The 21,788-nt window shown below is 37.8% G+C and overlaps 1 protein-coding gene across 19 annotated transcripts in view; it reads right to left on the bottom strand.

The window, feature by feature from the left end:
- Window positions 1-21,788, bottom strand: part of MEF2C (myocyte enhancer factor 2C) — a 157,103-nt gene that overhangs the window by 102,908 nt on the left and 32,407 nt on the right. The gene's annotated exons all lie outside the window — the stretch shown is intronic.

Genomic DNA, 21,788 nt, shown 5'->3' with positions numbered 1-21,788 from the left:
TTTTGCACCATCATGCATTGGGATCTCAACCAGAATTTCAAAGGGCGGGGGAGACTGCTGGAACTATGGGATAGCTACAAGATAGCTACCCACAGTGCAACGCTCCAGAAATCGACGCTAGCCTCGGTACATGGACGCACACTACCGAATTAATGTGCTTAGTGTGGCCGCGTGCACTCGACTTTATACAATCTGTTTTACAAAATCAGTTTATGTAAAATCGGAATAATCCCGTAGTGTAGACATACCCCTGCAGATCTTTGCAGCATCATCCTGCTTCAGGAAAGGAAAGGGCTTCTGTTGCTGGCCAGCCTTTCTGAAAAATAGGTTGGGCAGCTCTGGAGCCAGGATCCTGACTAACCATGCCATGGAAAGCCACAAATCATCGCATTTGCATAAAGCCTCTACGGTAACATGAGATTACAAAGATGAAAGGAGTGGACTACTATTGTCCTTTTATGATTAAAAAATACTGATTCATCAATAGCCCAAAATACAAATGTTAACACCAGTAAAAACAAAATATATTGTATCTAGTCAGGATGGACAGTTAGGAATTAAGGGCTCAATTCCATAGCCATTCCATGGAACAGGTACAGAACATGCTGCAAATGTTCTATAATAACTAACTAGAGCTACTTTTCACTTTCTTAGGTAGAAATCTCAGGTCCTTGAAAGCCTAGAAAGATACTTTTACGTCATTTTGAATTATCCAGCATCATTCTATATCAGCCCAGAGATTGACTTTTCCACACTAGCTGCTGGAGAGAAGCAAAATCTGATTTATAATGATATAACTCTCCTTTTATTAGGAACTCACTCGTCAGTTGTTTTTTGGCTCCAGTAGATGGAAGCAATTCTCTTGCTGTTTTTTTCTGTTTAGTGTGGTTTTGGGACCATTTATAGGCCAGAATCTTTATTTTTATATTTATTGTCTGTTTTGCCTTTGATGTTAGATTCCTAAATAATTTGTTCCAGTTCATGTAGTAACTTCTTCAGAAGAGACACACACACCAGTAAGTCAGTGACCCCTGCTCAAACCTCTCACATTTAGCACAAGAAGTTAAGAGGGTGGATGGCCTGGCTGCATGCCCGCAGTAGTTTGTTTTTGGCAGCCTCATTGCAGTCTGATCCTGTAGAAATAACTCTCAATAAGAAAAAGGGGAGCTAAAGATTGGTGGTCTGGATGCAAGCCCACGTAAATTGATTCTTGCATCCTCATGACATTCTGTTCTGCAGGTAAGAAACACTGGAGGTAGAAGAGCAGTGACCTGTCCTTTGATGGCCCTAGCCAATATGGTATTTCAGCTGCCCGACTGAAAATATGGTGGAGAGGAAATGCAACATCCCACCCATAGCAGACAAGTTAAAGAAGATGGAATTTCAGTTTAGATGTCATGGAATATGGAGAAATATGTCTGCAAGCTAATGTGTCAGAGGTCTCTTTGTGCTTCGGATGCATAGAAGCTGACTGATCCCACAAAATAGAAAAAAAAAAAGAGCAGATTCTGCAGCTATTTTAGTTTGGAAGGTGCAGTCCAACCTACCCTTTGTCATTCCAGAGCAGAAGCAAAGGATCTAAATAAGGGTGTTTAGCCAATGCCCCAGGAGTTCCAATATTACTGCTCTTACTGTGTCTGGAAAAAGGGTTGGGTTCTGTCAAAAGGAAACAGACTTTCAACCTGCTAGAAACAACTCACGCTCCATGTCAAGACAGAATTAGATATCGAAGGATAGTATATTTGCCTCTATTTCTTCAGCCTTATTTCAGTAAGGAACTCCTCTCCCAGGTAAAACCACAAGATTAGATGCTCATCTTTTTCATGACCTGTCAGCCTCAATTAAACAGGTGTCAATTACTTTTAATCTGAGTGATATATGGGCAGCCCTGGCTAGTGCAAGAGACACTTTCCTAACTCCCTGTAGCCATACCATATGTTATGATCTTGTCAGCTCTCACAAGCCAATCAGGGTCAGGCTGGGTCAAATTTGAAGAATGTAAGTTCTTCATAGGTGGGACTGTTTCTTTCTATGTGTTTATATAGCACCTAGCACAATGGGCCCCCATGGCCTCTGGCCATTACTCAATTTATTTAATTAATTAATTGTATTTGAATGTGAGACCTCCAAAAAACAAGTAGATAATATAGGAAGTGGCGAGTTGCATTCCCATCTGAGACAATCTTGAATCAATGGTATGAGAGGACACTATACTGATATAGGAGACAATGCTTCAAATGAAATCTAAAGCCAAAAGGTTAAGGATGTTAACTCTGGTATCCTGGCTAAATTCCGACTTGAGTTATTACATTCTGCTCCCTTTTCTCATGCAATTGAATAAGGCTCTCTTTGCTTCCTGACTTTGACAAATGCAGTGTCTCTGTGTGCTATTAAGCAACTGCAATGTTCCATCCTAAAGGTGGTTGCATTTTTAGTGCCAGGGGCGCTGATCATTATATAGCCATTGTTTATCTCACTGGTAGCTTGGAGGCTTAATTAATTAATATTAATAAAGTGTTTTGAGCTCAATAGGTACTATACAATTATAAAGCATTTCTATTAATAGCAGATTAGCAATTTCTAAGGTCAGCAAGGTCTTTCATCACTCTTTTCAGGAAAAGAACATAGAAAGAGCAAATACTGATAAGACTCTTTTTCAAGTGTATTCCAGAAATGAATGCTTAACTCAAAGAAAAACATTCACATTTCCTCCTCTTCCTCCCCCAACTTACTAGTTAGGACTTTGGGAGTTTTTTGTAGTACTGTCATATTGGTGGAGGGAGCCATAGACCCCATGATGCCATCAAACACTATGAAAAAAAGCCTTTGAGAGTGTATACACCATATACAACATTCTACTCCATTTCAGCGCTGCTTCAGTTACAATATAGAACCAAGATTCCACAAAAAGACAAAGGGGTCATGCCTATTTCAGTTTCTCTTTTAGAAATGGGAGCTTATTTCTCATTGTGACACCACTTATGACATCCTAGAACTCCCTCTTTGGATAAGTTTTGAGAAAAGCATAATAAAAGTACCCTGTCCTATCCCTCACAGTTAACCCATCAGTTGCAATTCCTCAATATAAGTCTAAACTAACCTATAATTCTAACATCAAGTGATCTAATAATGTTATATTCTGAAAAGACAAGTCCTATAGGCCAGAAAATATACAATCTCATTTCACTGAGTCCAGTGTTTTTGGTCAAAACAGAGATCAATTGCAGACCAAGAAATGTTCCTGTATGAAGGTGATGAAGGTTCTATCTGAGCTTTTGGGCTTCACACATACTATCACAGACCTATGGATCCTGGACATTCTCTCTCAGAATTTTTCTTAGCATTCACATTGGTGCGCAGGCAACAATCATTTGTATATTTTCAGAGTTCTGTGGGTGTCTCAGGTGGGCTCACACATGAGTAAAATGACCACTGTCCACTCAAAAGAGGTTATAAATCCACTGCTTGCAGACCAAGGGAAGGCAGAATGCCTTTTCCCATTTCAGTCCATTCCTGGTCAGGCGAGTAGTCCTGAGATAGACAGACAATGCCTCCACCAAACAGAGAATGGCAAAGGAGGCACAGAGGTTTCTCATCCAGGCAAATATCAGTCTCCTAGGGATTATGGCAATCCATTCCAGTAGCTGAAGTGTTGAGTTGCCATGCCAACAAACTCAGTTTCACAAATCTAAGGCAAGGGGAGTTGTGTCCTATATAATTTCTGTTATTAAGTCGGGGGAGAGAGGATCGCAGCAGAGGCATTTCATGACTGTGAGTATGAACTAGAAGGCAGACATGCACTTCTGAAAATGTAAACAGTCTAAGTGCCTAAGATTATGTCTTTATTGCTTGGAGAGTCAGCCCTACATATATAGTTTAGTCAGTGTATAGCAACTGTCCAGCTAACAGGTGACCTTGAGTCTAATAGTTCCTGACTGGCCCAGGAGGTTATGGTAGCCCAAGTTCACTGAGAGTTCCATACATCTTCTTCCCTGCTCATTGCTCCTGTGAGATGGTTTACTACTATATCATGGACTAATGTTGCATAGCAATCCCAATTATCTGTGTCTCATAACATGGTTATTGAAAAGGCACATCCAAAATGCCCAATGTTATTACTGCCCTTTTATATTCTCCTTTGTGTTCATATTGTTTCCTTCAATAAAATATATCTGCAAACTGGACCTTGTGGAAAGTCTCAACATTCAAGACATGTCAGATGTTTTATTTTTCAGAATGTGCTAGATAGGGTCTCAATGTTATTACTCTGAAAGGAGAGGCTAAAACTCTCAATAACATGAGAGAGAAACTGTGACATTGGTCCCTGAGGTAGCCAGATGCCTGATAACTTTTAGCAAACGGTGTTTTTCATGTCAGGTCAACATTTCCTCCTTCAGAATTTATTTTAATATTTGGCATTTTTAGAAATCTCCTTCAAAGTCTTTTATGGGCATCTCAAAAAAGGTTCCTTAACAACGACGTTCCTGGTTCAGTGTTTTCAGCCAGACAGGTAGAAAAGTTGAAAACTTCTTTTGTGCAGCAGGGTTTCCTTATCTAGTTTTTCATCCAAACATGTTTCACTTCAAACATGTTACTTACTTTTAACCCAAATTAGGATTCCAATTTCATTTGAACCAGGAGGCGTGACTGCCCACTTTGTGTCCACATTCTAACAGCAGGAAGGAAGAGAGACTCCATTGTGTGACTGTTAGGCAGAACTAGTGGGATTTACCAGAAAATAACATTTAGAAGGTCAGATCAATTATTTGTTCTGTTCAGAAGTCACAAGCAAGAAAAGACAGTCTCCAAGAGCACAAATTCTCATTGGCACAGGAATGCATTAACAAGAGACATACACAGACCCTGCTAAAGAAGTGGAAGTGAAAATTCACTTTACCCAGTTGGTTTTGACACCATACACAGGGCAGATCAGAAATGTCTCCATTCAAGATATGCAGCAAATGGAGGGGAAGCCTCCCCTTCCTTGAGTGTCTCCTCATTTCTTGCATGGGCATTCTGAGAAAGATGAATGCTAGAAGCTGTAATTTCTCGTTAACATGACCACATGTATGTTTGGTACATGAAATCCAATTTCTGTAGGACATGGAGAAACCATATACACAGGTGAAAAATTACCCTTACCAGCCAGTGTTTGCAACAACTTCCTAGAACAGAGGTTCTCAAACTGCAGTCTATGAACCATTAATGATCCACAGAGCTATTGTTAGTGGTCAGTAAAGAGCTGGCTAGTCACATTACTTTCTTCCTTGTTTCCATCTGCTACACCGAAAGAGAGCTAAATGTATAATTAGTTATTATTAATTAGTAATATTTCCTAATAGTAATTTGTCACATATGCTACATAGCTATAGTTGCCACAGGGATGTTAATCTATTGCCACTGAGGAGGGAGGTGGCCCACAAAATCTGACTGTAGATAAGGACAGCAGTTTGCTAGAGATCTATGGTGTTTGCTGGTGGGCTCCAGACTATTCCATAGGAAGGAGATATGGGGAGGAGAGTTGATGGAATTTTCCTCCTCCTTTGCTTCCTCCTTTCCTCTGATGAAATGGATTTTTTCCATTTCATCAGAATCAACTGCTTCTTCAGAGTCAATGGAGTAAGCTCTAGAGCACACAACAGTTACGAGCAAAAAGAAATAAAAGTAAATATAAGGTTCAAAATCAACACAATACACTAGATGAAGAGGTCGAACACAAGAAGTGTCCAAGATGATACTTTCCAGTTTTGCAGAATTAGGGCATCATGGATTAAGATACAGCAATGGAAAGATTATTGCTCGTTCTTATTACAGTTCACAATGCAGAATCTCACACCAGTGATGCTGAAAAGATAATATCTGAGTGCCACAGATATGAGATAAAAAGAGCAGAAATTGAGAGGAAATAAATCAGAACTACAGCTGTCCACATTTCCCAACGCTTTCCCAGATATCTGTCTAAACAATCCTTTATCTGCAAGTCAGGTCAAAGGACCATTCCATAATGTAGCAATGTGCATCCTGAATTTACTGAAGTACTCTGATCACATTTTACAAAATGTCCCAAACCTTCCCTGAAGTTTAAACATCACAATCTGTCACACAATAGTACCATCTATTGGGTCTGAGTCTTGAGCTGTGTTTGTTTGGCACAGGACCCAAGGAGTAGAAGAAGTGCAAAACTGGCTTTATACCGCAATTACAGCTTCCTGATGCTGGGACCAGCAGAAAAGTCAGAAATAATAACTGTTGAGTAAAAGAATCATATAAAAAGAAGTTGAAAATAATCTGAAGGGTAAAATTTGCACATTAAAGCATACTCAGTCAGTTTAGTTTCCTGATAGCTGCACAAAATAAACTTCAAAGTCTGAATCAGACTGTATTTTGATAGCTTGTTTTTCACTTCAACTTCTGAAAATTGGTCAGACTCTTATTTGGCCTCTAATTGCAAACAACAGAAAAAAAACTGGTTAAAGAGGGGACTTGATCACAAGTTTGCACTTCTTAGTACTCTTCAATTTCAAGAGCAAATCCACTTTTTCAAGGCTGAATTTCAAACCATTGCCAATTGCCAACTTGACTTGAACTCTATTATTTAAACTCTACTGCCATTGATAACTTTTTTTAACCTGACACCATAAATTTATAATTAAACAACTTCATCTTAAGAATTCCAAGATATAATACAATAATAGACTGCAATCTTCACTGATAAGAAATCTGCTAGCATGACCTTGTGGAAAGGTACTTTGGATTCTGAAGGTTGCAATGGTGTTAAATCCAGATGAATACGACAATATGGTAGAAATATTTGCTATGCTGCACGGATTTTAGCTTTTCTTTTTTTTTAACAGAACCCAATCATGTTTCCATTGAAGTCAATGGAAGATCACTAAGCCCTTAGGGAGAAAATCACTTCAGTACACAATTAACATCTTACTATTAGGCCGGATGGAGCTCTCTGCAATAGAGTAATTTTATCTTTAGTAAAGAGACAGATTGAGGTCAATGTAATATTCTGAATTCTGTATATTAAGATTATTGGTGGGTTAATTAGGAGTACTTTACTTTTCTCACACTTGTATTCTGAACTTTGTTCTGTTTTTCTAAAACCAATATAAATGTCCATCCTTTACATTCCACTGAATTGATATTAACTTTAAACAATCAAACAGCTGTCTACTAATTATGTACTTTTGTGTTGTTTGTTACAGAAAATGAGCCCACTGTTCCTGCTCTGAGTCTTTTACCACATGATTACACCTCACTCACACTGTGAAATCAAAAGGTGAGCAGGAGACGTGCATACTGTATAGAAATGGTGGCTTTAAGACAAGCTCCCCTCAACAATGCCATGTACTTGCTGTGTTGTGATATGATTCCTGAGAACTCCCACCTGTTCTGGGAATAATGACAAGAAATATAGTTCCACATTAACTCCCCCAACCCTGGAATAGTAAAAAAGAACCTACTTTACTCAAGGATGAGTGAGTACCACCTTTGTTGGGAGGTACAGGAGTTTTTGCAGGGTTACTTGCAACATGTCGAATAACTAACACAGTACCAAAACAGCATACAGCCTGCCACTGTCCTCTTCACTAAACTAACATACCTTTTAAATATCTTCTTCAGCATAACCCTTCAGTAAATATGTGCCAGAACTGCAGTGCATTCTCAGGCTCAGATACTGATTATCAACCACTCAGCCTGAGATTATGATAGCAGCAGATTCCCTTGATTAGATTATAGCCTTAAGGCTGTGTTCTGATTTTTTGCATCCAGACATGTGTATCTTGTTTCTCCCCTGCAGTTCTATGCAGTCACATAAATGCATTAGCTATACTATATTCAGCAGTAAAAAAACAAACCACAAAACCAAACAATAACAAGAGGAAAATAAGAAAAAGAAAAAAAAAACCTCCCTCCATAAAACACCATAATGGAAAATTTGCTACCGTGCTCCAATTTGTGCATATGGAGGATCAGAGCAAATGTCATACACAGTATTCTACAATAGGTACAGCCTCTGTTAGAACCTAAAAACTAATAAGCATTAGTTCTGATGATACAGGATGAGCCTTGATTCAGTCAGCTTACTTATGAATTTATAAGGTGCCTACCACCTTCGTATCTGAACTAATGACAATGGTCATGATGTCACTGTACCTCCACCTTCTCTGACTGCAGTACAGCGCAGCCTCTAGTGATGAGGCAAAGTTCACACTTTAGCTTTGCATATACTAAAACATGGAAAATAACCATCAATTCCTTCTACTCTATCCAAGTTTAAGTATTCCAGATTAAAGATATCACATGAATGTGACCCCAAAAAATAAAACCCGACAACTGTGGAAACAACCTCTACTCATGCCCTCCACCAAACACCAGTATACTATGAAAGGAATCTAGGGAGACTGAAAGGAGAAATAGAAAACAGGAGGTTCCTTGCAGTAGCTTCTTTGAATACATTTGTTCAAGATAAAAAAGAAAGCAGAACAACAAAACATGCATGCCTGTTGTTAAAAGGAAAACCTTTTTGTGCCAAATATATTAGAGAAATTGTTCAAGAACAGTTCATCCTTAAAGATTGCTCATGTAATGTTGCCAAGGTCAAGGTCTGCCTGGGTTATCAGCCATGTACAGAAAGAGCCAGACACCCAAGTTAAAGCTGCCTCCAATTCCCTTCCCGCTCTGCATAATGGCCCATTCCTAATTGCATGCTGAGAAATCCAGGTGGGCGAATAACAATTTCCCACAATTTAGAGAGGAGAGTTGCATTCTGACACACTTTATTTTAATTGTATAAATTCAGACATATGTAGGGCACAAATCCCTGCAGAACTGTGTCCTAGGTATTCAGTCAAGGGGAAAAAATCATATACAATATTGTAATTCTTATGGATAATTCTGAGACAGTTCATCGTGAACATTTTTGCAAATATATTAGCATATACTGCATTAAAGCACATCATCTCTTTTAATTAAAAAAAAAAAGGAATCTTATGTTTTTTATTTACAGTAATCCTTTGGAACATATCATATGGAATGGAATAATTTTCTGCTCATCAATGCTTTAAGTTCTGCAGAAGATCTGTTACTTTAATTTATCAATATCCTTTATTGTTAACATAAGATATAGCATAAGTAATAATGAGTAGCATGTCCACATTGGTTATTCTGTCCCTAAACTGTAGCAGAACTATTGTTTGTGATTAACATACTTCCTTTACAGTTTTGTACCTAGAACGAATAAATCATAAAGCAAAAGAATAAATGATATTCCAGGATGCTACAATAAAACTTATTCATAGGAGTCATTGCTATTAAAAATTGACTATATTCTGTTTGGATGCCAGTTTACCATCTAAAGATTAAGAATATAGAACACTGAAGACTCTCCAGGGAATAAGACTTAACAAATTCCCAATTTAATATTAAAATAATGGGTCAAATCCATCCCTGGTATAACACCATTGCTTTAGTGGAGTTACAATAGACATGATATTCTCTGTTTTTTTAAATTTATTTTAATCCATCAAAACATTACTGAAAATAATATAATTAAAGACATGTGAAAAAGTAACTATAATCTACACCATCTGAGCTGGCCAGACAAGAAGAATATATTAAACCTCCATTTAGAAAGAGCTGAATATTGTGGAGTACAGCGTCAGGTATCATGTCAGCTTCCTCCAGTTCCTTCTTTTTGCTTTAAATAGCGCATTTGTAAAACCTGATAAAAACAAGGGTGTTTTCACTCTGCAGAGTAAAGTGTACCATGTAATAAGATATACAGGTTAGAAAATGTGATGGGAAGTTTGAATGCCATCATCATGTTATTAAGATAAGTCACATTTATATAGTACCTTTCATCTCAAAGGATTCCAAAATACTTATAAACATAGGCCTCAAACCTGCAAAAACGTATGCATGTCCTTAGCTTTCCCCATTCATTCTATTCAAGTCAAGGAACTTCTCACAGTGTGTAAAGTTAAGCACACGGGTAAGTCTTTGCAGGATAGGCTCCAAATATAAAAACACATAAGCATATGCTTAACTTTAAGAACTTAAGTGTTCACCGAAGGCAGGGGGACTACTCTTGTACTTAAAATTAAACATATGCATAAGGGTTTCTAGTTCAGGTTTTCCCTGCACTCTTTGTGCACTGAAAATTTGAAATCAATGGTTACATAAGAAATGCAGGACCAGACACGTAACATGTTTTACAAACTACTGGTAGGCATCAAGTTATACACATTTGAAATGTAGGCCCCTCTGGGATGAAAAATGACTGCTGTTTATCAACGCACACTATGTAATTGTTTAGGGCAGGAAATGGTGAAGAATGTTCCAGCTGAAAGTGCAGGGGGGATGTAGGTAGGTGAAATGTAAATACTAGATCAAAAATTTAGCCAGAACATTGGAATAAACACCCCTACTACTGCACAAAGTGCCAAGGGACCTTTATGTGGTAAGGACTTAACTTGTAAGTCTCTTCAAAAAGTCAGCTCCGGTGGCCTTAGAACCAAACTGGAACACCAATCCAGTACAGAATTCTGCCTTCTGAATCACCAAAAGATGAATTTCTGCAGCAGCTATATGTCTCTGAAAAATCTTGCCTCCGTGCATTTATCCAGCTCACTCTGCTTAACTTGTGAGATCTGATGGGACCTAGCTACAGCTAATTTAGGTGCTAGTGAGCTCTGTAGTGAAGGATTAGTGGATCTGTTATGACCATTCTCCAATCAAAGGCACAGGAGCTACAAGATCCGTAGTAGTAACAGCAGAATAACCTAAGAAGATGATCCATTCCCATTTTAAATTCACCTTAGCACAAATCTCAGTGACTTGGGCTGTGCACTAGGGACAAGATTTATCCTTATAAAGAAAGGAATAAAGCCTCAATTAGAGTGATTTTACAAGTTGTCTTTCCTAGGTATTATTATACTAAATTTACACCGGGGGGGGGGGACTGATCCTGCATGCCCCTGCTTCAGTCAGTAGTCTCATTGACTTTACTTGGTGTGCTCACATGAGAAAGGTAAACAGCATCGGGCTTCTAAAACTACTATACAATTAATTATAGACCAGTTAATTAATTAATATGTCATTACAGTTATCTATAATAATTATATTACTTTTAAAGTCCTCCTACTTTCTGCCCCCAAGATCCTCAGAGTGTGGCACAGCATCATAAAAACAATTCTGTGGTACAATAATAAAAAGTAATCAAATAATTCTTCTTACAACCCAAAAGAAACTATTGAGGATGAAGATTATACCTATGGAGATTATGAGGATTTGAAAATCATCTTTGCAGGAATAAATATAAAGCAGATTTAGTGAGGGAGCCTGATAGCCTAAAGCCCACCATAGCAAAAGACATAACTTGCCAATCAAGATGGGATGATGAGATTCCTAAAAGTTGTGTGGCATCTGGGTAGTGATATCTGTCAAGATGATGCACAAGAAAGAAGTCTTGAAAACAGTCATTATCTTCGCCATTAAGTCCTTTAAAAAAAATCAAGGCCAACTTAATATCAAACCTCTTCTTTGGAGTAGACAATGTAAATGAGTCAATGTGGAGGTAAGACTATCACATTTGCTCAAGACAAGGAGTGAATATGCTGCTGCATTCTGAAGAGGCTGCAAACGACAGAGCTGCACTGCTGAAAGCCTTTCCAGGAGGGAATTACAATAATCTTCTCCCATCACGAGGGCATGTGTTGCTGTTACAAGATCATCAAAGGATAAATAAGGGTGCAATCTCCATGAACTATACAACTAAAAAAGACAGTTTTCTATCTCATTCAGCATATAGATTTCCACAAAGAAGACGTGGATGAATGGGATACCAAGATTCTTAACTTGGCTACTTGTGTTGAAATCACTTCAATAAGCAGAGACATGCATAAAGAAAAATATCCTCATAAAGATGATCTGTAGCCACTGGCAAAACTTTTGCTTTCTCTGTATTGAGGAAGAGGCAGCTGACAATATCATCCAAGCATTCCTTCAACATGGAGATTGTACTTGCAGAATCCATGGGCAAGAGATATACAGTTGGGTATCATCAGTGTTCTGCCAATGGCTTTGCTACTTAGCATTCTTACATTAGCCACTGTAAGCACATAAACTGTGTGACCTGAATCCGCTGTCTGCCAAGCTAACCTTGAACTTCAGCAACACTCTGAAGCTCAATAAAGTCCTGTTATCATTAATTTGATATTCGGCACAACAAAATAGTTGGCTAATTCAGGCATAAAGCTTGGCATTTGTTAATATAAACCATTTGATTTCCCCACACATGTGCAAACAGAGATTTCCGTGCATTTGTATGTATTTAGCTAGACTATAAACTGCAAGTAGTACTTACATGACATACACAAAAACTAGTTGTGGTCATGCATTACATTAAGGCCTTGCATTTCTCTTGATGACTAAAAATGGGTTTACAATTTACCAAATTGAATTAAGGTAAATAAAACATATATTATTTGAGGTTTATACTTCATCATATAAAATCAGAGTCTGATCCTGAAAACATTTTAATTATTCACTTTATCATGACTTACAATATTTGAATGTTAACATTTATTGTCTCCATAATGAAAAATAAATTACTTTCTTAAAAAGCAACTGTATGTGACAAACAAATTGTTTGGCAATATTGAGTATCATAAGTACTAAAAGCAACTCCTTGTATATATGTGGCCCGACTGGAGTGGTAATACCGACTGGAGAAAAAGTTCAGGATGGAGTAGAGTGAATTAGATAATGAACTTCTGTTAACTGTGGCAGAAACTGCACGAGTAATTTAACATGTTGAAAGTGTGCCCCAAACTCTCCAGGTTTCAGTATATTAAAAGCTGTAATTCTTAAACTACAACAGTGATAGTTCTTCAGAAGACTTTGTAAATAATCCAGTTGAGCAGAAGACATGGCCTTCTTAGACTTGAATAGAGATCTCACAGTAGGTCTTCAGTTTGGGGGCAAAACTCAAACCTCTTGGTCACTGGTTCAGAGAGAAACCTCCTCTGCTGAAGAGGCTGGCAGTTGAGATAACTTCCACAGCCAGTGGACGATATTGCTTCCAGAGAGGGAATTTTTGGGTAAGCATGGATAAGTTACCTTATTTTTTAGCCAGAGATCCTTCAATGGCTTTATATTATAGTGGATAGCAAAGGAAGGAAAACATTAGTCTAATCTACAACTGAAACTGAAATAATGATGCACGTACGCTGTTTCCTGATTTACTAAGGGACTACTGTGTGCAACACCTTTGGCTGAATGCAGCACTGGATGAAGCTTGCATGTCTTTTGTGACAGAAACATCAAGGATCAGCTTGCTGCCTTGAAAATCTCTATAAAGACCATTATAATCTCTCTGCCCATGAAGCTGCTTCCTGCTTCAGAAGGAAGTGTGGCCTGAGCCCAGAAGAAGGAAACAAGCTCTTTGCCCTGTGTGCCTTGGATATATGCCAAGTGATCCAAGCAGATATGGAAGATATGAAGACCTTTTCCTTTTTACAGCCAAGTGATAAGACTCAAATAAGGAAGTTTCCTTAGCATCTGTTTTTTTCTCCTTGCAGATGAATACTTTGCGGTGAACTGTATCTATGATCAACTCCATTATTTGGACAGGAATGACCAAACTCTTTATTTATCATGATGTCATGTTCCACCAATACTTGAGATGCCCATCAGGTCTTTTCTAAGCATGTTTTTAGTTGAAATATATCTTTGGAAGCTAATACTTCAAGTGAATGACTCATTTGAAGAAAGTTACTTATGTGCCTAACTATTGTAGGATTGGGTACCTGATTTGTTACCCAATGGTATGTGGAAACATAAAAAAAGCAGCTTGTCAGGGGACCTACAATTCACACTGTTAATAAAATGCTAAAAAATTTATGTTACTCTGTCAAAGGTGCCTTTTCTATTCAATAGAAGTCTTCTGTGTATAGAGGGAGTTGTATTTATTGAGTGTATTGTATAATGTTTTTTACTGCTTATATTTCATGATCCATTTTAACAGTTAACTTTTTTCATAATCAAAACTGGATTGCTATGACTTTGGAGACACCAAACATACCTACCTGTTACCATATTACAAATTTTTTTAGACAGCAGAAGTCGGGAATGGGAACAGCTAGTCACACACTGTATTTCAAAGCTTAAAAATATTTTAATTTCTAAAATATTAAAATGACATTCAGTATCTTAGGAAATCTATCATATTAGGTCAGCTCAGTTTTAAAGAAGCCTACAACTGCGACTACTAAAGAATTAACGTATATATTGGTTCATAAGCCGAATATTTTTGGTAAAAAAGTGACGCATCAAAGAGTGGGGGTTAGCTTATAAATGGATTTACACCAACTTTTGATGATTATAAATTCTATGGAATCATTGAATAGAATATCTAATACACTGTCGTTTTGTTTACCTGGAGTATCACTTCCCGTGGCTCCCATTGGCTGGGAACGGCAAACCATGGCCACAGGGAGCTGAGGGGCTCCATTCCTGCAGACTCTCCAAGTAAACAAAACATACTGACCTGCCAGCGGCTTACCCTGATGGCCGGGAGCCAAAGTTTGCCAACCCCTGAAATATAGGGTCAGCTTATGAAAGGGTCATACAGTTTTTGCTATTTTTACGTAACCATTTTGGAGGATTGGCTTATAAGCGAACAGGCTAATGAACAAGTATATATGTGTTTTCTGAGCAACTATATTTCTACCACTAACATTGCAAATATTTTCAAAAAATAAAATTCATATTTTTTTCAAAAGGCCACGCCCCTCAAACATAATCATTAAAACACCATCTGTACTGGAAAAAAAAAATCACAGAAAATGAAATTCCAACAGTACTAATAAGGAAGGGTAGCACTCTGACTTTATTGAATACTGAGTATAGCATTAGATCAGGACCAAAATCAACTCCTTCGTGGCCAAGTATTACATTATACTAATGCATACGACTTCCATTGATGCCAGAGAAGGACTTAGGGCAGTACAGCAGAAATCCCTGTAAGTGTATCTCCAACTAGCCATCATTACCCGCGGAAAGAACATAGGTGTGTATTTCATAGGTTCTTCTTGGCAAATACTGTGCAGCTAACACATGTCGATGCAGAAAGAGAAAAAATATGTGCATATTTAATTTTAAAAAAAGAAACTCAAATAGAGACCTTAGTAGATCCTGTACAGGCTGTAAAGGTCCAACCTATCATTACAAGTGTAACAAGTCTCTTTGATGGGTCCTAGTCCATGGATAATACATATTTTGGGACAGTTTCACAAAAATAAACTGTCTCTGCCCAAGAAAGGCCCATGACTAAGCTAACACAGTGAAAGAATTGTCTCTTACCATTAAGGAGGGTGGTCCCTCCACATCGGAAATTGAGGCTATTGGCAAGCCATTGAAAAGTATTTTTAAATGAAATTGCCCACACTGTTTGTATCCTGTGGACACCAAGAAAACTGTATTTTTCAGTGCTGTCTTTCCCTTAAGTTTCCAAAGTATAATCATAGAAAAAGCTAATCTCTTTCACAAATCTCTTCAGATTTTATGAAGTTACAGTTAAATGCACAGAAAGCATGAAAGAAAAATAATAGTTCTATTTTGTCTCATTTCTTTAAAAGTGTTACAAAAGCTTTGCACTGACCTAAGTAATCATTAGATATTGTCAGTTATAAAGATGCAACTTCTGTCTATCTGTTTCAGGTACTTATATGACCCCTATCATCATGGTAGCTGAGCACCTCACAATTTTTAATATACTTATCCCCACAGTATTCCTATCAGGTAAGATAGTGCTAATATTGCAGGCAAGGTACTAAGGGAGTTGGCCCAAGATTGCACAGGGAGACCGTGGCAGAGCCAGGAATGTCCTAATCACTGGTCAATCCTTCCTCTACAGATAGCAATTGAGACTGAGGTCCCCAGTTTATCTACAAAACAAGTATATCATGGGAAGCCTGAGCACAAATCTCTCCACACTGTCATGTCACCATGTTTTGAGGTGCTTGAGATAGAGGATCTCTGGGCTAGGAAGCTGCTAGCAGGGTATCCATTAGGTATCTTCAGCTTGGACTCTGTTACCCGCTTTGGTCCATCTGAATCTACTAAGTTTCTGCACATGTTGTAAAGGTTATCTTTGTTCTCAGACATTTGAGAAAAGAATGGGGTGAGAGACAGAGGCAGATGTAAGGTTCCTGTGCTTTTTGTTATTGTGATTGAAATGTGATATTGCTTTGTTCTGCAGCAGGTCAATTTGTGGGTTTTAATTTTACATGGTATAACTAAGAAGAGAGGCTGAAAGACATCAAAATAAAAATATGGCCAAGTGAGGAAGGGAGTTTCATACTTTTGCCTCTTTAGACTGTCAAAGAGTGCCAATTCGTACCCAGAGATGGTGAAATTTTTTTATGATGTAGACATTGTCCATTGAGAATGAATTAAGATCTCTGACTTATTTCTCCTAGGTCAAACTGCTAACAGATAGCAGGAGAAGTTCTCATACTACAGCAATGAGGATCTTGTAAGTGCTTATATAAAGAACAGATAAAATAGTTTTTGGTCACTACCAACCTTGTAGGATTTGAACTGACTATCTAGCAACAAAGGGAAACAGTACCAGCACAACTCCTCTGAACCAGCAATTTCCTAACAATTTCCTTTTTACTATATGTGTACTAATGAGTGTGCACACTGCAACTATTTAACCTTTATAAGGGGAAATCATGTTCATAACTCCCAATAAAAATTAATTTCTGGACTAATTCAATAAGGTCAAAATTATTTGCATGAAAGTTCAGGAATGACTAAATCTTCATGCAGAATTCTAGCCTGTAGACAAAAACAATAAAAACTATTGTCAAAAAAATCATTCTGGAACTAGTTTCTACTGTTCTCTAGTCCAACTTATCTATAAAGTCCACAGCAGCAGACAACAGAGCAAGTTACCCAACCTGAAGATCTAGAATAAAGCAAAATTATATGTTGGGATGCTTATTTATATGGTGTCCACACATATAAACAGACAAGTACATACACTGAAAAGGCAGAGAATCTACAAAACATTAATTATATTTCTACTGCATGATATATTAGGATGACAGGTCCAAATCACCAGCACAGCACTCACATATAGCATCTCAGTGCACATGCATAAACAGCATCACAGGGTTTATGGATTAATTGTATTTTACACTGTTTAATTGTGCAGAGACAATACATAGAAAATTTTATTTACAAAGGCGATACCATGAATTGAGGCACACATGCATTTATCTCAGCATATCTCATAAAATCATTCCTATGAATGTACATATGGGCATAGTAACTGATTTTACAGAGAGGCCAGATCAAGTTTTACTAATGTGGCATTCTAATATTATCTAATAGCTTTTTTTAACATATACACCCTGTCATGAATATAAAATCTGAACTTGTATGAGGAACTACACAGTGACGTTTATCTTTATAGCACGAGTAATTTTGAGTTGTAAATTTATAAAGACTCCCCACTCAAAGTAAAATAATATTTTTTAAATCCCTCTAAAAATAGAGATCAAATTTCTTTAAATTTATTTAATTTATGTAAATATATATATATGCAAGCTACTTCAAATGTAGCCAAATCACTAAGCTCATTAAGTCAGTCTTTGATTTTGGGAATTAATGGAGATTTCTACTGCTGAAGAATTAATTTTTTTAGCTATCAAAAAAGCCCAGAGAAATCAACTCCTCTGAACAAAGGGCAATTCAAAGATTGAAGTTAGATGATTAAGAATGAGAATAATAGAATTCTGGGAAACAGTAACTTGTAAAACAAATTTGATTCTTTAATAAACATCTATTGTGTCCATACATTTTTTAATGTTAACTTTTTTTAACAGCTGGAGGCTGTGACCCTTCCTGTCCAATGTGGACTCTACCAAAGTAACTTCCCCCTTTGTAATTGCAAAGCTAGATGACAGCATTGTGCTCAATGCACAGTTATGCCTGCAAAACACCTGTAAGTTTTAGCTGTCGATCAATTCCAAATCAGGCAAGGCATTATATTAGTGCTTCCTGTTCTGCTCCGGCTACCTATTTGCAAGGTGTTCATTAGTGACAGTCTATAAAGCTGTACCAGTATGGAACAACTTGTGCCTAAAGTTACAAACGTGCTTAAGTACCCTGCTGAATCAGAGCCTCAGGGATTGCCATCTCTCTTTATTACCTGTTGACATAATGATGCTCTGTTGTTGGAGCTGAACAGTGGGATAAATGGGAAGGCATTCTTAATGAAGTGTCGTCACTTTTAGAACCTACCTATGCTTCTCTTTCCTCTCACTCTTTAGCTGTCAACTCTTTGGAGCAGGGACTATATGTTACTATGTGTCTGTACAGTGTCGTGCATAATGGGACCTTTATCTAAATTGGGACTTCTAGCACTATCAGAAAACAAATGCAATAATAATTGGGGGGGGGGAAGATTTTTCTAGTAGTCATCTGAGCCTGAATATGCCAAAGTTCAGGCTGCTAGTCAGTTTTTTATCAGACCTATGGTCTATTTTAGGGGGAAGACATACCTATTTTTATACACAGTGCCCTTTTAGACCCATATTTCATAAATTTTTATGTTTACAATTTATTTAATGTAAGGAACCCAGGTTTTCAGGTTATAGATGACATTCCTAAATGTATCAGAGGGGTAGCCGTGTTAGTCTGGATCTGTAAAAGCAGCAAAGAATCCTGTGGCACCTTATAGACTAACAGACGTTTTGGAGCATGAGCTTTCGTGGGTGAATAACCACTACATGACATGCATCTGATGAAGTGGGTATTCACCCCCGAAAGCTTATGCTCCAAAACGTCTGTTAGTCTATAAGGTGCCACAGGATTCTTTGCTGCTATTCCTAAATTGGTAAATAGAAAAAAAATGATAGTATAATCACCTGTGAATAAAAATTTCCTTGTCCTGGGAATATAGTGACATTTATTCAAGAACAGCCTATGGTAGCCAGCATGACTAAAATCCAAGAGGTTTCTTTAAATATTCACTGTTGCATAAAATGGTGATGAATTTCTTTACTAGTTAGTATCAGGTCCATAATCCACAAACTAAGAAGGATTTGCACAAGATAAGTGTATAGTGTCTAACATTTTCTAAACAATCCGTCCTTTAAAACAATGCCTGAGAATGTCATAACAAAGGAGTTGTGACTATCTACCTACTAAAGCGCATATACTAAATGATATATTTTTGACAGAAAGGATAAGAAGATGCATCTAAAATTTTCCAGATATGTAGGTTTCGGTTCTCTTACATCAACTTTAACATACTTCTAAGGATTTTTCCCAATACTTCCATTTAAGAAATAAGGAAATTAACCGACAAAACAGTAAATTAAACTAACAAATGGGGCATATTTTTGGTCTACTGAACCTTCTTACAAATCTGTATATGGGCCAGATTTTGATGCCTCATGTGGGTGTGCAGGATGGAGATATGTTCAAGGAGTCGTTCCCTGCTTCTCCTTGCCCCCTGAGGGCCTGTCAGGATTGCAGTTGCTGTATTCCAAGGAGTGCTGTGATGACCTCCTCTGTGCAGCCTTGAGAGTACAGGTAACCCCAAAGAAGTGAGGACCATGGCCACACTCCCTCTGTACCAAACCATGCAACAGCAGAGTGAGTATGTGAACTCCATGAAGAGGTGAGGCAATGAGCACGTACACTCAGGGATTTCAGGGATTCAGTCTGCTTCCCTCATCTCCCACTGGGATAAGGTGACTCTGCATTGCTCCCAGCATAGGCTAGTATTTAACATATGTGATAAAGCCCTATGACAGTACAATAAAAATAAAGTAAGAATACACTCTCAGTTACGCTTTAGAAAAAAGAATCCTGTATAAATGACTATGGCGGCATGTTCTGACACATTCTCTCCATAAACTGAACCCTGTTAGTGACAGCAAAACAGATTGTGTGCATCTGCTGGGAATAAGCCAGATGACAGTGGAAGAAACACACATGGATACCTTGGCACAACAACTAAAGAAGAAATAGAAAAAAATAGACTTGAAGAAACAGAAAGTTCTCAACTTTAGTTAAAAGACTAGAATTATACAATTGCAGACTGTATGCTTTACTTCATAAAATAATTTCCTAACAGAAACTGTATGCTAAATATTGCCATGTCTGCTCTCTATTGTATGTACATGATTTCCTTTACCCTAGCTCTGAAAAGCTCAAAACACCCTTAAGAGGTAGGGAAGTACTATTATCACAATTTTACAGATGGGGAACTAATGGACTTGACAAAGTCACAAAGAAATTCTGTGGGAGGAGCAGAGAATTAATCCCACTTCATCCAAGTCTCAGACTAACATGCTAATCACTACCCCATCCTTCCTCTGCTGTGGTATGCCCTCAGTCAAAAACTTTCTTGTATTATTAAACTGACATTAAGCAAATACCCTGCTATCAATCTAACAATAGTAAAGTAGTGAAGGTTTAGATTGACAGTTTGAACTGACATATCTTTACATTCAAAACTGGTGTGTAAGTTGATTTTGTTACAACCTCATTACCTCTGATGTTCTAGAGTTGAAGGTGTGTATCTATGTCTGCAGAGATTCCAGCATTACTATTGGGATTGCTCTGGAGGGCTCATTAGTTTGCAACCCTAACTGCGGGAGTCAAATGTTTAACAATACAACCATAATGTTTTCTTCATGTAGTTTTTTAATGGAATATTTTATATATTTCCCTTCCAAGAAATGGCAAGCAATCCACCTTGACAGCAATGGTAACAATGTCCAGTTTTGTAGGTCATGTGCCATGGGGATACTTGTTGCCCTACTTCACAGTGTGACACAATGTATCCTCCAAGGATCAAAACCTGCACTGGAGTGGATGCAGCCAGGGCTTGCACTAAAGTTTATGACAGCATGCCAAATACAAAGGCATTATCTGGCCTCCAATGCTGTTTAAATAACAATCCCAGTGAATAGCCCATCATGGCAACAGGGTTGTTGTACTCCATGTTCAGGAGTGGATTTAGGAATCTTGCTGAGTATTCTAAAATGAACGTCTCTCATTCTGGGTGCAAATAATGAAGTTAATTTATTCAACTGTCATTCTCTGAAGTATGATACAAAGATAAGGTCACAGATAGACACGATATACAAGGAAATTAATAGGCAAAAATGAAAAATTTATGTATATCATCATATAGGACCATTACCATTCAGCTGAGATGAGCATATACATACTCCTACTGCCTCAGCTAGCAGGATGCTCTACTATAGCTCACACTGACTAGGCACCATAAGGATTCATCCCACCTCAAGGGATATGAATGACGCACACATAGCAAGTGCAGTCACAGGATGAGGACTCTGCTAACTGTCTAAAAGTCTGTTTGGAATGTTTGACCACTGATTGGCAGTCACAACAGATATCAACACATGCTCCCACAGTGTTTCATACCAGAAGAAGGATCTGGCAGAGAAAGCAAGGGTCATCCTGTTCTGAAATGTTGCATTCCAGTGGTACTGTTGTTTCTACCAAATTTGGACGTAGAGTCAGAGTGGAGGTGGGGAAAGCAGGAGGATGTTAATTAACAGAATTAATTGACATTTCTGTATACACAAGAGTTTCTGAGCAAGATATGATGGGACAGATCCTCAGCTGGAGCTCAAGTCAATGGAGCTACACCAATTTATATTCAATTACATTCGGTATACTTTTTTTAAATACACATATAAATATCTGTGAATGGTGGTCCT

This window comes from Gopherus evgoodei, chromosome 6, assembly GCF_007399415.2.
Source record: "Gopherus evgoodei ecotype Sinaloan lineage chromosome 6, rGopEvg1_v1.p, whole genome shotgun sequence".
In the NCBI taxonomy this organism is placed as follows: Eukaryota; Metazoa; Chordata; order Testudines; family Testudinidae; genus Gopherus; species Gopherus evgoodei.
This window is presented reverse-complemented; position numbering and strand designations above follow the sequence as displayed.